The sequence below is a fragment of the Lactuca serriola genome, chromosome 8 (genome assembly GCF_051521515.1).
Source record: "Lactuca serriola cultivar US96UC23 chromosome 8, Lser_US96UC23_V15, whole genome shotgun sequence".
NCBI lineage: Eukaryota > Viridiplantae > Streptophyta > Magnoliopsida > Asterales > Asteraceae > Lactuca > Lactuca serriola.
In genome coordinates this window covers 23,645,246-23,662,059 of record NC_136415.1, presented here as the reverse complement: position 1 = coordinate 23,662,059, position 16,814 = coordinate 23,645,246, and the positions used below count along the sequence as shown (strand labels likewise).

The window sequence follows — 16,814 nt, the reverse complement described above, 5'->3', positions numbered from 1 at the left end:
CAAGAGGGCACTTACTACGGTCGGTATGACTCAAGAACATGGTAGTTTCAAAGAAGGTTACATCAGCGCAAATGAAATGTCGTCCAAGATCAGGAGAGAAACATTTGTAACCTTTTTGTGTCCAAGAATAACCCAATAAGATACTTTTGAAAGATTTTACGTGTAGTTTATCTTTTCCGGGTGTGAGATCATGGACAAAACAAATGCAAACAAAAGATGCGAGGCGGAAGGGAAAACAGTTGTTGAGTAGGAAATAATAAAGCATGAAGGATTTGATTTTTTTAATACCGAAGAACGCATGCGATTAATTAGGTAGCATGATGTGATAATGGCATATCCCCAAAAACGCAGTGGAACATAGTTATGAAGAAGGAGAGTACGTGTTGTTTCGATTAAGTGTTTGATTTTCCGTTCAACCACTCCATTTTGTTTTGGGGAATGTGCACATAAGGATTGATGAAGCATACCCTCTGAGGTCATGAATGATTGAAACAGAGTTGAAACATACTCTTTTGCATTGTCACTTTGTAGGATACGTATAGGAATACCGAATTTAGTTTTAATTTCAGAACAAAAAGACTTAAAGGTAGAAAATAATTCAAATCTATTTTTCATTAAGAACAACTAGGTACACCTTGAGTAATCATCAATGAAGGTGACGATAATTAAAACTCAGATGTGATGTAACATGACTAGGACCCAACACATCTAAAAGAACTAAAGCAAAAGGAGATTCAGATTTTTATTGACACGACTAGGAAATGAATTACGAGTAGGGATGGCAATGGGTACGGGTATACCGGGTTTCGTGTTCCCCATCCCCATACCCGAATCCCTATCCCCATCCCCATACCCAACCCCATCCCCAATGGGTATCGGGGATCTCCAATGGGTAATCGGGGATTTTCCCCGTTACAAAGTTTTGAAGTTTTATGAAAAATAACTCATAATTATATATTAACCAGCAAACAAAAACTAACAGAACTAATATAAAACACTATAATCACTGAATGTCTTCAAACACGAACAATAACATTCAAGGTTACAAATTAAATCATTCTTTGCAAAAAAAGACATAAAAAGTCTTCCCAAAACTATACGTTTGATTGTTAGAAAACCTTATTTATTCTAATGAACATTTGCTTATGCATTATTAAAAATAAAAACATAAATATTATATATATATATATATATATATATATATATATATATATATATATATATATATATATATATATATATATATATATATCGGGTACCCATCGGGGCCGGTTTCGGGTACGGGTATGGGTACCCGACAGGTAAAACCATCCCTATCCCCGGTCAACTCGAGTATATACGGGTATGGAAATGATTTTTATTATTACCCTATTAGACATTTTGCATGTATGTTAAAATTTAACTAGTGGAAGCCCCCCACGCCATTGGCATGGGTTTGAATGAGTTTCGACTAAAACTGTAGCTTTCTATCTTTTTCCTATTAAAACATTATACTTTGAGAAATATACTCACTTATAGCATTGTACTTGTGTTGTGTTGATTCAGATGTAATTGTTTGTTTTTGAAACCTGTTTTTTTGGGGTTTTTATTAAGTTTGTGTTTTTTGGATTTTCTGTCCCAGTTAGTAATCAGAGTATATTTGCTGAAATGTGAATAAACAACAAAATTTGGCAAGCAAAAAAGACCAGGTGTGGGTAAATGTGGTTTTTATGATTAACAAACAAAAATATATGATTCTTAGATAATATGTTGTTATAAAACATCATGTGGTAAATATGTTTTCCGTTATATATAAACCAAAAAATTATGAATAATTGAATATCAATGGGTGGGTTGATTCAGTGGCTTGACATCTATAAGGATCTCTAATTGTATATTGTATATCTTGATAATAACATGCTTATGGCTTAACCTTATCCACCTGTCACACTTTCAGGCCTACTAACATGTTTATGAATTAGGGAAATTATTAAGTGACATACACGAACAAAATTATTATTAAGATTTTACAAAGTACTGCTGGCAAGCAATCATTGTTTGGAGTCAGATATAAAAACCTTTTTGATTGCAGAAACCGACTCCATTTTGCTTCCCATATGTTCCCAGCATTACTATATATAAAGGCTGAAGAAGGTGAATAATTTAAGCAAAAAGGGTAAAAAAAAACATGAAAAACGAAAAATTTAGTGTTAAACACCTGAGGTTATTTTCTTGAAAAACAATATTACTGAAATGCAGTGAGGTTTAGATGGGATAAGGAATCATAACAAAGGAAATTGTTAGGACATGCTATAGATGACAAATTGGAAGACTGTTTATGAACTATGTAAAAGTAAAACCACTATACGTATTAATTAATGTCATAATAGGTAATTAAATTTAGGAATAAATAGATATTTATCTAGATCATAAATTTCTTATGTGCCTACTTCACTTCTCCAAAACCTGAGATAAATCATAATAACTTTTAACAACAAAGTTGATTTTGATAGCTAAAAAATGCATGTATTACCAAAAGCATGTTTGCTTATGTATCATAGTTTTCTAGATGTTCTAGGTTTGAATAATTTTCTTACATTAACCAAAGGAAATCATAAATTACCTCTTAGTTGTATGCATCTCCTTATTCCACATCAATGTAACCTAATTTATAAACCAAGCATCATAATATATTTAGAATAAACTCAGTTTATATTTGATTTATTATACGAAGATGTTCATAACTGTTAAAAAAAGGGAACTAATGATTCAAAAACCCAAATTTTTGCAGCCAGAAACCACATGGTCTGTAATAAATGCAAAGTGAAAGTGTCACAAAATAACTATATAACAGTAAAAAGATTAGATGTTTCAAGTGTATGCTTTATTTGGCCTAAACTTGAAAGGGTTAAATATATACAACAAATTTCACTTATTTGTTTATGCTTTACCTTGAGCTAATTAATACACCTGTGAATCCAAAACATCATATGAGGCCGAGCTGGTGAATGGCCATTCTGTAATCATTAAAAAATCAACAAAAAAAAGATCAACATACAAGGGTATTTATTAAAAATCCTTTTCTAAGCAGGTGAGAATATAGATAACACTGGTAAAGGGAGAAGAGATACATGTAACTGTAGAAAGAGATATAATATAAACTGTAGAAAGAGATATCCAATAAAAATAGAATTTTACAGATGGAGTGGCTGTGACTTCTCATGTCAAAGCTTTCCGACTCATTGGAATGCAGCAACGACCTCCATGTCTGCAATCACATCTAAAAAGTTTAATCGATATTCAAAAGTATATAAAAGGTGGTAAAAGAATTGAAGTTACCTGAACAAAGTAACCACGTTTCACTTTTCCATCTTCTGCATAAGAATTGAAACTGCAACTAAGTAACAAATATCGTATCAGATTTACCTGCAGCAACCAAACCATCCAGAATTTTAGTAAAAAGAAAAACGATTTTCAAAATTTTGATAAAATCATATACAAGAATTGGAAATTAAGGAAAGATCATCTACTGAAATCAACATATTTTGAGGGTAAAATTCTTAGCTGCTTCACCAAATTCTTGAAAATTTTGAGTGGATATGACGAATGAAAGAATGTAAAAGTCCATCCGATTAAAGATTCCACCGGTAGGGATAAGTAATCAGAAAACCAAATGGAAATAGGCAAAGGGCATCAAAATTAAATAATATAAAAAGGAATCACGAGGAAAGACTACAATCGATGTATTGGAATTTTAGAATTCGTCTGTTCCAATTTATACAAAAAGGAGTCATAATCGAAATACACAACCAAAATAGGAAGAAAAGGTAGGAGGATAGTAAGATATGCATGTCATCGTTTCATATGGATAGTATGATATGTAGGAAAAAAAAGGTAGGAGGATATTTAATTTCACCAATCAAATTCTTATTGGCTTACAGAGTCGGTGAATGGAAGTGGAAGCCGGCTAATAAGGGACAAAAATTGCCAAAATATAAAAAACTTTGTGGCATGTCATATATTAATAATCAGCAAAATACGGTTTGGTTATTTACCTTGGCATCGTATATAGTCATTTAGCTTTTTCTCCAGATTTCTAGTTGCTCTTGACTGCTGCGGTTATCCTGTCAAATAACCACAAATTAGTAATTGAAATACATAAATTAAGATAGGTATGGAAGCTTTTACAATCAGCCAATATTACAAGAAGCGAGTAAAAAAGTTAATAGATAGTTAAACTTAACACATTCAGACCAAATGACTTATCCAAGATTTTGACCAGAGTTATTTTGTTAGTAAAATGCAAATCAATGAAAGAGAAACAAGAAAGAAATTGTAAGTACGATACTTTTATCCGTAAAGACAATGCAAGTATGTTGTTATTATGGGTTACACATAGCTACCATAAGTAAAACATAAAGTATATATTGCATACATTGGTAAAAAGAATGAAGTATGTTGCTATTTCTTGATATTTACCTTGTAAAAAAATAAAAAAAACAAATGTGTGTTACCTCTTCAACCCCAAAAGGATGCTGTTTCATCAGACCAGTGATGATTTAGCAAGTTTCCAAAAATAGATGAAAAATAATTTTTTCATGACAATTATATGAGACAAAGCCTAATTATTTTTGGTAAAAAAGTAGCTTTTCTTAATTTATTTTCTGATATAAATTACCTCAAGAGGGTCAGAGGGTACTCAGTGACTCTTTGGGAAGTGGGAACTATTTGGGGGGGGGGGGGGGGGGGGGGGGGGATCAATGGGGGCCATTTCAAGAGGCTGGTGGTCTTTGGAAGCCGAAATATTTCTCCTCCTTCCTTTTGACCTTGACTTTGACTTTGACCATCCATCTACAAGGCCTCTGCCTGCTGTTTTGCTGCATGCTGCCCAAATGATTGTCTTCTAAAGTAGTAACTATAACAAGTATCTTCTGATTGTTATCAGAGGGAGAGCCTCTGAATGAAGATGAAGGTGTTCCATTCACAAGAGAGAGAGAGAGAGAGAGATCTTTGTTGGAAGCTCCAATGAAGAAAATTTTCTTTTGAAGAGGATCTTGAAAGTTATTCATAGGAAATACATTCGTGTCTTCTGATGATCTGAAACAAAAACAAGAATAGTTTTTAAGCATATCAGATATCAGATGCAACTTTTTTTTTTTTTTTTAAGGAAAGAGATGAATTTTGTTGGGGTGTTATTTATGCTGCTTGAACATGGAAATGAGAGAGATGAAGAAGACAAGGGCAAAATGGTCATGTTGAAATTTTTAATATCTGTGTTGTTAAAGTTGAAAACCCATGGACCAAAAACTGTTATGGAACCATGAAATGAGTACCAAAATTTCAAAAAGTATTCCTTTTTGGAGAATCTTTTCTGGGATTATTAGGATATAGTTATGCTCCTTAAACATGCAAATGGAAGAGATGAAGAAGACATTGGCAAAATGGTCATTATAATAAATTTAACATGTGGGCTTCTAAAGTTGAGAACAAGAGACCAAACACAATATTATCAAATAATGAAATGAGTGCCATATTTTCAAAAAGATACTATTTTTAAAGATTTAGGGTTTAGTTATGCTCCTTCAACATATATGACAATACTTTCTATCCATAATTTCAAAAAGATTTTATTTTTAAGGATTTAGTGTTCAGTTATGCTCCTTCAACATATATGGCAATAGTTTCTAAGGAAATAGAGAAATTTTGTTGAAATTTCATCATGCCCCTTGAAAATGGAATAGAAAGAGACAAAGATGACAAGGATAAAATGGTCGTTTTCATAAATTTAAGCATCTAGGTGACAACCCAGGTGCCAAAAGCGATTGAGAAACCATGAAATAAGGACCAAAACTGCAAAAAGACTTCCTTTTGGATTGGACCTAAAGCATACCAAAAGCAGAAGAGAAGAGAGTAAGGATTATATCACAGAGACATCCACAAGCTTTACTTCTGAAACATGTATGCTAAAAAATGTACTTACATTGATTTGTAGCATCCTATTTTTAGTTATTCCTATTATAGGCACCATTGTACTTGGAAAAATCCACCCAATTACAGCAATGTTATCATGATACCAAGAAATTTTCATTGCTATGATTGGATAAATTTTTAAAACTATGATGTCCTAACAAGAAAGATTACAATTACAACGCTATAACTACATAGAATAGAGATTTCATAATGTAATGCCCTTATAAGAAAAAGAAAAGGTTGAAAATACAATGTTCTAATAACAGAAAGAAAAGGAAGTTTGATGCTATAATGAAAACTGACCACAAGTAGGGTTAGGGGGGCCTACATGACCCAAGAGGACATCCATCCTTCTCATTCATATAAGTAAATTTTTTGAGGTATAATCTCCTAATAAGAAAAAGAAAAAAAATTGAAAGTACGATACTATAAAAGGGTAGGTTATTCAAAGTAATATGTCACAACAAGAAAATGCTATAATTGGATATAAATTTTAAAGCAGAATAACCTAATAAGAAAAAGATGAAACTACATTGTTATAAACATCTATAAAAGTATAATGACCTGATAAGAAAATAGCTAAAAGTAGGATGCTATATAATTTAGTAAATTTTTTTGAACTTTTAAAGTATAATGTCTTAATAAGAAAAAGTTAGAAAGAAATGAAGTATGTAGGATGCATAAAACTCAAATAAATGAAAGTAAGTTGTTATTTAAAGTATGGAATGAAAACTACAAGGCGCCTTCCCTCTTTTGTGGTGAAGAAAGTTTTGAAAATTGTTACCTTTAATTTAAATAATGCTTTTTGCCTCTTCACTGCATTCATAACACTGCAATAACCAACCACACACACACACACACGTAAATGAGTATCAATGATTGAAAAATACATAAATTTATCGTTTATACCCCACCCGTCATATGCTCTGTTATATAATCGTGTAACTCGGTAGGTTGAACTCAGTTTTGCCATGTCATCCAACAAGTTCAAGCTGTTGACTTACACCAATGAAAATATAGCAAGTAAGCCAAAAAGAAAGAGTTGTTTTGTCATGAACTTTATTTTCTTTGGAAAGGTACAAAACCAACAAGTATTAAAGTAGTATACAAGTGACATGCCTAATCTGCCTTAAAAAATAAAGTATATGTTTTGTACCCAATCTACCTTAAAAAATAATAAACCACTCAATATACTCTCCTCCAAAAATAACTCCATCTATTTGTAATCTCAGAAGGTTTCAGATGCATACCTATTGTGGAAGCAAATTAGTGATGTTTTTTTTTCAAATATATACAATTTCAGTGAAGAAAGTATTAGTACACAAAATTATGATGTAAATTGTAAGGTACCAATTTCCTGTCTTCAATTTCTCTGGAAGAACACTATTGTACCCTTGTTTTACCCTTAACTACCACAACAACAAAATCAGTAACTATGGTGATGAAATGTAGAGGCCATAGGGTTTACATTAAGAGTGTATATATGAACATGAAATCTATAGTTGATAAAAAAACAAACCATGGAACAATAAAAAATGTACATTGATTTAGGAAAAATTAATCCCATGTGTGTGAAACATATGTATCAACTACTCTTGTCTTATTTGACAATCTTCTTCTATTAAACTAAATTCATCCAGAGTTTTTAGAAAGCAGACTACATACTCACATTGAATCCAAGATATGACCTATAATCCAGATGGATATACACTATTATTATGCCTTAAGTTGCTTGCCAACAAATGTAAAAAAAATCTATCATACCATACATAAAGCATTGACCAACACAATTGCACTTGGCATATGATGTTTATTCAAGTTAATAATTGTTGTTTTTGGATGAAAAGCTATAAATACATTGCTATTATGAGTAAATATTAAAGAAAATTATCTATTAAATACTAATAGTAAAACAAAATTATCAATTAAAATATTAACAGAATTTGCGATACCTGATAGCATTCTTGTATAGACCATCAGAAAGAATGAGATAAAATCCATACTTTCTTAATATAATTGGTTTGGCTAAATGGTAACAACAATAAGATGCTTGTTCAGCATCATAGCTGAACTAAGAGGTTCCTGCAAAAGAATTGAAGTTTTTCATAAAATTCACATATTTATATTTTTATTCACAAAAGAGAATTGATTATTACCTTCACCCTTTTTATATTCACCACTTGTTTCTAACATTTCAACCCACCAAAGACCACCACCATGTGGCATTTCTCTTCCCTGATGTCTCAATTTGCTAAAAAAAAGAAAGTACACTTTTTAGATAAATAAAAAATTTGACAAAATAATAAATATAAATTGTAAAGAACTACCAGGCGTACTAAATGAGTGTTGAAGGCATTTTCCATGCAATATTTAGCATCTTTTTATGAAAATAAGCACATCATTTCCTGAGGATAATAAATAAGCACAAGTTTTAGGAACAGAGGGGTATTTCTGGAAATACACAAACAGGGTCATAGACTCATAGTTATAGCTACCTGTACACATGTATATCATTTCCATACTTTGTCAACTTGTAAATTCTAATCAGTGGATTGAAGGCAGTAATTTGATAAAGCAAGGTATTTGAGATTCAATGGACCTAAAAGTGTACCTTTAAACATTAAAAGAAAAACTAAATAAGAACATAAAAAGCATGAAGTGTTTTATAGTGTTAAGGGTAAAAACATACATGTTAACACTTTGATTCATGGGGGCATCTTCTTTTCCTTTTCTAAACCACAAGTTTTGTATTTGGTTTCTGAAACCTTGTCTTGTTGCAGAGTAATGAATGGAATTTCTAAAAGGAATTGGAATCAAGGATAGCAATTAATCTCAGAGTAATGGAAGGGAATTTGCGGTTCTCAAAATATTTTTGAAATGAATGAAATTTATCAAAGGAATTGGAATATGCCATGTGTATGGTTGAAAAGAAATGGAAGGATTTCAATTCCATTCATGTTTTGTTTTGTGTTTGGTTTGTAAATCTATCAAGAGAATTGAAGTGAAAATTATGTTGAATGACTAAAACACCCTTTAGTGACTTTTTTTTAAAATCAATAGAATTGCTATTATAACTAAATCCATGAAATTTAAATGGGAGAATGAGCAACAATTCAATTTAAAAACTTACATGTAATAGATGATCAAAGGATACATTGTGTACAAATTCTTTATTGAATAACCGGAACCATGCTGGCATAAAATTAGGTTGAGAAGCTGCAGGGGCAAGTTACGAAAAATAATTTTAAAATGATAAAATCTAAACTCTTAGAATTATGTGTAAAAACTTACAGATGGGTATAGTTTCGAGTTCTATATATAGGTGAAGGATGGCTCTAAGTACAAGTCTGATTCCTCATTGTTTCCTGCATCAGCAATAACCAGTCTGAATCCTCATTAAGGAAAGCATTGAACCATGTGATGAATGTTGTGAACATGTAAACAAATAAATTTATACATTAACATTTGATTGTCCAACATCTGATACCTACAACATTCACAATTTGAAGCCTATAAACAATATGGAAAGGCTTTTCATTATTACCCTATTAGACATTTTGCATGTATATTAATATTAAGTAATTAACAAAGTACAGTCTGGTTTCTTAATCTTCAGAAATTTATTTACCATGGGGAATAAATCTATGTGTTGATAAATGTGGCAGATTATGTGACCCTAATAATAACCCGTGATGACAATGTTGTTGTTAGCCAGAATTGGTTATTCACAACAAGAGATTTGAGTAAGACATTCGTGATCTGATCTGATAAAATTGGTTATTCATAAGAACACATTCTGAAACAAGCGTACCATACACGTTAAATCAGATTTTACAAAGAAAAAAATCAATAAAAAGATAGAGGAGAAAACCCTAACGAGACGATCAACAAAACTACAGAAAAACTATGTGGTTTCCTTATGTTTTTAAGTTGCAATACAACCTGTGCAATTAGAAAACCAGAGTTTACTGAAAAAAAAAAAAAACGCAACTATGCTTCGATTTTTCTTTTATCCATACATACAGAGGAGATTACAACATCTGAAATACAGAAAACCCTAGAGAACTTAAATAAAAGGGAAAAGAGAAAAATGATAAGAATGAAAAGTTACAGATAACTTCTTAGGTTTACCGACATGGTTGTGAGTGTCTTACGAAGGGTGGGGGTGCTTGTGTCTCCGGTGAGCTGAGTTACAGAGGTGGCGATGAGTTGTCTCCGACGGCGTTTGGAGAACGAAGCGGGATGAGTGAAGTGAAGCAGGAAGAGTAGAGAACGTAACGTATATTTTATGCGCAAATACACCGACCCAAACCTTTTGGCTTCCCAATTCCAACGGTCTTTTATAAAACCTTTCCAAAATTAAAACCTTTCTAACTTACACGTCTCCGGATCGTGAGTTTTGTAAAATGAGGATTGTTTCCCCACAACTTCCATGCGTATTCCAACCAATTGACATAAATGGTCCCTTGAATATTAAAACTTCTTATTTATGCTTTTATTAAATTTTATACATGTGTTTTTCTTATAAAATATTATTAAACTTTATGTTAGGTTGCAAATAATATCACAAGATCCGATCAATGCTTTCAAATTAGTACCAATATTTAGTATCGTAACTGAATAAAATGTTCAATGCACCGTTTACAAACTGTTAGGTGAAAATTTTGTTTATGTTGATTTATTTAAAAAATGTAGGAAATAACATAGTGTTACATTCATTAACTTAAAAATAAATAAATAAATGAACAAACACCAACAATAAACTATGTGTTTTTTGTGGACACGTTTCGTATATACCTTTTTAAATTACACCTTCTTCAGATCATATGTAGCGCATTGGTCACGATCTAATTTCTTTTTATTTATTTATTTATTATTATTATTGTTGTTATTTTCACATAAGAGGTTTTCTATGAAAGCAGTATCCAATTTTACGGTTTAGGGTGTCGACCATTCTACCTCCCCTACCCGATTTGTATGAAACTGAGACTCGAGTAATATTATTGTTGTAATAAATTACACCTTATAAAACCAACATATTAAATCATTTACTATTTCTAAATTAAAAAACAACTTAGATCCATATCATTTTGTTTAATTTGTATTCTTTTCATAAAATGACCTAACTTTGTTAATATGATTATTTATCAATCATTTACATTAATATTTTAGTTTGGGATTACACATACAATTAATTTTGAGTGCGGCTTACGAATAGTGTTGGTATTCGACTGATGGCTTGGACGATTTGGTTCGGCTTCAATACCGTCGTAGTTTCCGGATGCTTTGCAATTGGAGCACCGTCACCTCCTTCTCACTCTTCCCTTAATTCAATCACTCTTCCTTTTTCGCTTCCCAAACTATCGTCCATCAACTTCTTCTTCATATCTAATTCCCACTGTCTCCTTCTACCGTCTGATAAATCGACTAAATCGACTGTAGCTTCCACTCCATCTCTATCTTCTCAGATCCAGATGGGACTGTGTCTTTCTATAATGATTTTCTTTTCTGTAATCATTGACATCTTTGAACTACTACTGATGTCTTCTATATATCTCTTCATAATAATCAATATTCCCAACCCTTAAATTGATTTGAATGGTTCAAACAAATATCGAGAAGAAGACGGACCCTGGACACCCTCTTGCCACCGTCATCACCGGGACATGCATTCAAGATTCAAAGGGTGATTTTGAGAAATTACAAGAACAAGTTTGATTAAAAGTGGGAGTAAGTTCAAAAAGGTCAGACTTGAAGATACAGCCGACACAAACCTTTTGACACATTCTCGCCACTACCACCATCCCTTCTTCAATTGTCGATGATTACTACCCAGTTAGATGTTATTTTCAGGAGAAACCCACTTCAATTTGTGAATAAGTTTATCCGGTTGATGGTGTTTCGGTCATGGTTGTTAACGACTCATCTTCTTCACCTAGCTTCCGTGAGCTTGACGACGTCTCCTTACAGGTAATGTTTGTTTTACCTTTTTTCTACCCACCATGTGTTTGTCAACAATTAATCTGTACTTTTAAGCTCGTTTAACAAATTAATAAAGTATCCGAAACAATGTTAATTACACTAATAAGATTTTTTATTACTATTCTTAAATGATTAATTTCAATTCTTAGTTTTCCGATTTTAATTATTTGATATGCAGTATGGTTTAGATTTTTAGACATTAATTCTTTTACTTCAAATTGCTTTTCTTTTAAGTGTTGTGTTGAGTTGTCTAAATTTTTCCATAGTTTTTTAAGTAAATTAACTTTATAATTGTTATCAGAATTACAGTATATTTGAGTTTTATTGATCATAATTATTATTTATTTTTCGTTCTACCATGTTAAAGGTGGTTTAATACTAAGTGACTATTCTTTGTTAGTTTTTATTTTAGATATTTTTCTAGTAATTTTTTCTGTTGAGTTATATTCTGTAATAATTCAGAAATTTGTTTGGGCAAAAGTAAACTATCTGTTTCTATAATATTGTTTAGTTTTTGAGTAATTATATTTAATTTATCTCTTACTGATTTATCTTTTTCATAACTAAGACCAAGTATATAATTTTCCTTATAGTAAACTTTGTGGTATTTCTGTAACACTCATAAAAATCGTGTCAAATTTAAACTTTTTAAAACATTTCAAACCATTTAACATTACAAAGTTTGTTTTCAAAATAGTAAATATCAGAGTATCCCAGTATCAAATCATAAAATCATAATAACATGAGGAGTTGTAGGATTATGCATTCGCCTTCCCGCGATCACTAGAAGTACCTGAAACAATAATCAATAGATGTAAGCTCGAAGGCTTAGTGAACTACCCCAAAATACCAACCCCATACAACCATAATCATATCATAATAAACTAACATAGAACAACATGCATAATAAGCCTTCAGCCTGAATGGACCGCCTCGCAGGCCTTCGGTCTATCTGGACCGCTCTCCGAGCCTTCGGCACATCTGGACCGCCTCACAGGGCCTTCAGCCTATCCGGACCGTTCATCAGGCCTTCAGGCTGACTATCATACCCTCCTGGGTTTGTAGTCTATCCGGTACGCCCTAGGTATGTTGACCTTCAACACAAAGCAGGACTGCCTCAACTCATCCCCAATCAAAACACACATATGCACATAACTATCATACGCTAGCATAACACATATAACTATCAAACTGTTCTAACAGATCATATAGCATAGCAACATCCTATAACCAGGAAACCGACCTAACCAGGTCACTAAGCATAAGCATATCACCATCCTAAGTACCAGAATGTAAATCAATAAACATATCATGCCATAATCCGGATACAATCCATAAAGGGTCGGCCTTGGTGCCTTAGACTCTGTTGATATAGTGAGGATAACTCACCTCGCAAGTAATGTTGAAAGTACTGATAACCTCCGATCGTTGTCTCACCGGGAATCCTGAACTATCACATAATAAATACCAAGTCAATACATGAGATGCCAATCTTGACTAAGTGTCCACACAATCCACCATGTCCTTTCTCTTTATTGGGCCAAGGCCCAATGCCAAATCCATGATCCTGAAAGTCCACAAGCAAGGCCCATTATTGGCCCAATTTACCACATTGGGTCCAACTCCCTATTTGGGCCTTATTATAAGATCCATATTCAAAACTGGCCCAAAACACCCTTATTCAAAAAAAAAAACCTTCAAGGCCCAAGTCCAACTAGTCCAAAGGTGGTCCAATCTCGAAGCCAATTTTGAAAAAAGCCCAACAGAGGATGTACGCGGGGCGTACTCCTCTGGTATGTTGGGCGTACTCTTCCTGACGTTGACCACCATCAGGGTGGTTGACTCATTACGCTTGGCGTACAGGATTTACGCTTGCTAAAACCATAATAAGTGCTTAATGGCTTAAGCACTTAAGCTTAAACTTCAGATCCAGTGACCAAATGTGCCTAGGACTCATAAAGTCATGAACTTTAACACTTTGGACGTCCAGAAAGCTCTTAATACTTGGTCTTAATCCATTAAGACCTTCCTACTCCATACATGGGACATCTTAAGCCATTGGGACCTCATTTATCACTTAGAACCTCTTCAAGAGTCTAAAAGGATAGTTTATTTCATCCAAATCATATCATGCACCGACTTGGGATTTTTGGGACAAGAAATGGTTCCTTAAAACTAAAATGGCAAGATCAATAACATATATGCATAAATTTTGAAGCTTTTTACCTTCTGGAGCTTCTAGGGCACCAAACAACTTCAGATCTACCAGCTTGGATTCCTTCTCCAACTCCTTGATGCAACACCTCCTTTTAAAACTACTCAAAATACACTCTATAAGCTCACACACTCAAGTAAACGGTTAGGGTTTGGGGAAAATGGATCTAAACAGTGGAGGCTGAGGTAATGGAGGGTTATGAGCTCATAATTTTGTTTATATAGCCCCCAAACCCTAAATATTAGGGTTTCCTCCTAACGTAAGTACGTCTAACGTACATAAGAGTACGCCCAACGTGCTAAGGCGTACCTTAGTACGCTTAGCGTACTCTTATGTACACTCAACGTACTCCTTCCTGATCTAAGGTTGCAACCTTGGTCCTTAGACTTATCTTGGCTCTACACTTCCAACCTCAAGGACAATAAGTGACAAAATAATGATAGAAGAGAGGTTCGGAAATACCTGCAAAATCTCAGGATGTTACAATTCTCCCCACTTGACATAGACTTCGTCCTCGAAGTCTGATGCAGTAAATAGATACGGGTAATGCTCCCGCATCTCAGACTCGAGCTCCTAAGTCTACTCGGATCCATTCTGATGCTCCCACTGTGCCTTTACCAAAGGTATCTCCTTGTTCCGTAGATCCTTCACCTTTCTCTCCAGAATGGCTACGGGCCTCTCCACATAATTGAAGCGCTCATCGACCTAAATATCATCCAACAACACTACTGCCTCTTGATCCATAATGCACTTTCACAATTGCGAAACGTGAAAAGTGTTGTGGATCCGACTAAGCTCCTCCGGTAGCTCTAGCCTGTATGCCACCTTGCCAACCCTGGCAATGATCCTGAATGGCCCAATGTATCAAGGACCCAATTTCCCTCTCTTTCTGAAGCAGATCACACCCTTCCAGGGTGAGACCTTCAGGAGTACAATGTCATCGACCTGGAACTCTAACTCATATCAGCGCCTGTCGGCGTAACTCTTCTGCTGACTCTGAGCGGTCTGCAGTCACTGTCTAATCTGTTGAATCGTCTCGGTAGTTTGCAAGACTACCTCAGTCCGTCCCATTACCCTGTGTCCAACCTCACCCCAATAGACCAGGTGTGACATCTCCGCCCATACAACAGCTCGAAAGGTGGGGCACCAATGTTGGAATGATAGTTGTTGTTGTAGGCGAACTCTGCAAGGGGTAGGTCAGAATCCCAACTCCCACCAAAGTCAATGACACACGCCCTCAACAAGTCCTCGAGGGTCTGAATGGTCCGCTTGCTCTGACCGTCAGTCTGCGGATGATATGTTGTGCTATAGTGCAGCCGCGTGCCCAGTTTCTCGTGGAACTTCTGCCAGAACGGGAGGTGAATCTACATCTCGATCGGAAACAATGGAGACCAAAACTTCGTGGCAAGCAATGATCTCGCAGACATACACGTCGGCCAACTTCTTGGCCGATGAACTCTCCCGTATGGCCAAGAAATGGGCACTCTTAGTCAATCGATCCACGATGACCCATATAGCATCAAACACCTTTCGTCATCCTCAGAACCTTGGTAATGAAGTCCATCATGATCTGTTCTCATTTCCACATGGGAATCTCCAGAGGCTGCAGCTTGCCATGTGGCCTCTGATGCTCGGCCTTGACCATCCTACAGGTCAAGCACCTCTCGACATACCAAGCCATTTCTCGCTTCATGCACAGCCACCAGTAACTCATACTCAAGTCCTAGTACATCTTGGTGGCTCCCGGGTGAATAGAAAAATGAGACTTATGAGCCTCCTCCATAACTTTCTGTCTGACCCCACCAGACATCGGAACCCATACCTGACCGCATCGGGTCCATAATCCTCGGTTGTCCTGCACAAACCTAGCGTTCTCGCCCCTGATCCTCTCCAGTTTCCAGTTCTCTGGTCGCATGCCCTCATCCTGAGCATCTCTAATTAAACTCACGAGCAGAGAATCCACCGCTATCCTCATACATGTCGCTAGGGTGGAAGACCCAGCTAACTTGCGACTCAGAGCGTCAGCCACCACGTTCGCTTTATCGGGGTGGTAAAAGATCTCACAGTCATAGTCCTTGACTGCATCTAGCTACCTGCATTGTCTCATATTCAGGTTCGGATGATCCATGATGTGCCTCAGGATCTTGTGATTCGTGTATATGGTACAGCAGACCCCATAGAGGTAATGTATCCAAATCTTGAGAGTGAATACCACCGCTCCCAACTCCAAATCATGAGTAGAGTATCTCGTCTCATGCGGCTTCACGACTTCAGCTGCCGCGAAGCGTAAGCTATCACTCATCCTCTCTGCATGAGGATCGCTCCCAATCTCGTGATAGATGCATCACAGAACACCACAAAGTCCTCAACTCCCTTCAGGAGAGTCAAAACTGGAGCCTCACGTAATCGTTGTCGGAGGGTCTCAAACGCCTCCTACTGCTCGAGGTCCCATCGGATATCCGTCCCCCTCCTCCTCAGACGAGTGAGGGGTACTGCAATCTTGGAGAAATCTCGTATGAATCTCCAGTAGTACCCTGCCAATCCCAAAAAACTCCTGATATCCAAAGGAGATCTCGACACTCCCACTACATGACCGCCTTGATTTTGGCTGGATCGACCAAAATCCCCTCTTGGTTAACGAGATATCCGAGGAACCGAACCTCTCGTA

At 35.2% G+C, this 16,814-nt stretch overlaps 2 long non-coding RNA genes across 8 annotated transcripts; both read right to left on the bottom strand.

The window, feature by feature from the left end:
- Positions 1 to 1,846: 1,846 nt before the first annotated feature.
- LOC145070348 (uncharacterized) lies at positions 1,847 to 3,853 on the bottom strand. Of its 5 annotated transcripts, none has more exons than XR_013689910.1 (6): positions 3,510 to 3,853; positions 3,319 to 3,405; positions 3,178 to 3,247; positions 2,931 to 2,996; positions 2,603 to 2,643; positions 1,847 to 2,111 (listed from the first exon to the last, which is right to left on the bottom strand). It is a non-coding gene; the product is annotated as an uncharacterized LOC145070348 (long non-coding RNA). The 5 variants fall into 5 exon arrangements; XR_013689907.1 differs by having other exon boundaries at positions 3,545 to 3,851; XR_013689908.1 differs by having other exon boundaries at positions 1,847 to 2,124; positions 3,319 to 3,852.
- Positions 3,854 to 4,725: 872 nt separating this feature from the next.
- Positions 4,726 to 10,332, bottom strand: LOC145070349 (uncharacterized). 3 transcript variants are annotated; one of them, XR_013689911.1, is made up of 10 exons: positions 10,104 to 10,332; positions 9,241 to 9,314; positions 9,080 to 9,165; positions 8,639 to 8,746; positions 8,445 to 8,560; positions 8,277 to 8,354; positions 8,106 to 8,200; positions 6,864 to 8,031; positions 6,734 to 6,779; positions 4,726 to 5,076 (listed from the first exon to the last, which is right to left on the bottom strand). It is a non-coding gene; the product is annotated as an uncharacterized LOC145070349 (long non-coding RNA). The 3 variants fall into 3 exon arrangements; XR_013689913.1 differs by having other exon boundaries at positions 8,286 to 8,354; XR_013689912.1 differs by having other exon boundaries at positions 9,104 to 9,165.
- Between the last annotated feature and the right edge of the window lie 6,482 nt (positions 10,333 to 16,814).